The sequence below is a fragment of the Belonocnema kinseyi genome, chromosome 7 (assembly GCF_010883055.1).
Source record: "Belonocnema kinseyi isolate 2016_QV_RU_SX_M_011 chromosome 7, B_treatae_v1, whole genome shotgun sequence".
Classification (NCBI taxonomy): domain Eukaryota; kingdom Metazoa; phylum Arthropoda; class Insecta; order Hymenoptera; family Cynipidae; genus Belonocnema; species Belonocnema kinseyi.
The window spans coordinates 74,511,703-74,513,077 of NC_046663.1; positions in this window are offsets into that span (position 1 = coordinate 74,511,703).

Consider the following 1,375-nt stretch of genomic DNA (forward strand, 5'->3'; position numbering starts at 1 on the left):
AGTCTTCCGTTCCGCGACTGTACATCTCACGCCGTTAAGGGGGTCGCGGAATATTGAGTCTTGAATGTCTTCACAACAGGATTATTCTGGGTACAGCACATAAAGTTGCCAATGGAAGCGACCCTCTTCTTAAAATGGTCAGGAATCACGAGGAAGTAGGCAAAGGAGCATTTCTGTACAAAGCAGCGGAGGAGGCTGCCGAAACACTCGGACTTGACTTCAGTATGAGGAGTGAGCAAAATGCATCAAATCTAATCTATCTCGAGTACTCACTCCTGAAAGCCCGGATTAAGAAAGCACCAGAGAAAAACTTTCGTGAACAGCTCCTAGATAAGAGGATGCACGGTATCTTCCACAGAAATGTGAAGGATCAGTCAAAGTCTTGTGAGCTAACGTTTGCTTTCCTTAAATCGCCCGGATTGAAGTCTGGTACAGAGGGTTTCATTTCTGCATTCAAAGACGGTGTCATTTCCACCTTAACATACCGTCGCCACATTTTGAGCCAAGACATTCCCGATGATAGCTGCAGGGCGTGCAATGCACACCCCGAGCATTTAGCACACATACTATCTACTTGTATAACACACGCGGGAACGACCTACATTCAAAGGCACAATGCGGCACTAAGAGTACTTTATTACCATCTCTGTCACTCCTAGGACATTAACAATATCGCTCCTCTAAATGCTCCTAGGGAAATTGAGTCAATTGTCGAGAATAGGAAGTGCCGCACATACTGGAACTTTATATTCTCGACAATTCTTTCTGTTACTCACTCGAGGCCTGACATGGTTCTTCTTGACTTCGAGAAGCGAACCATGTTCGTTTTCGAATTTTCGGAACCAGCTGACAAAAACGTCATAACCAAGGAGAATGAAAAGAAAGAGAGGTATCGAGACCTTATAAGGGAGTTGCAACGATTGTACCCGGAATATTCTGTTAAATTGATCGTCCTTATCATCGGCGCTCCTGGAGGTGCCAAGCTTTCACTTGCTAATGGCCTAAAAAGCATCCCTGCGTGTCAACAATATGCTGGAACACTTGCGGGGAAAATGCAGAAGGCGGTTGTTCTTGGGTCGCTCCGTGTTCTTAGGTTGCATGAGGCTTTTGCTAGATCGTCGTATTGATTCCTTTACAGACTGTAACCACCTATCTCACGGTCGTGAGACGTGGTTGTGGCTGAAATTTTACCGTGATTTTGCTGGAAGCGGGTGCAATTTTCCAGATTAGCACCCTCTCCCAGCGAAATCCTACAATGTCCTATCATCTAGGATATCATTTAGGATAGCTGTGAATATCTTATAAAGCGTGTTCAGACAAGTAATTGGCCTGTAGTTCTTCGGGTCAGCTAAGTTGCCTATTTTCGGTAGGAGTA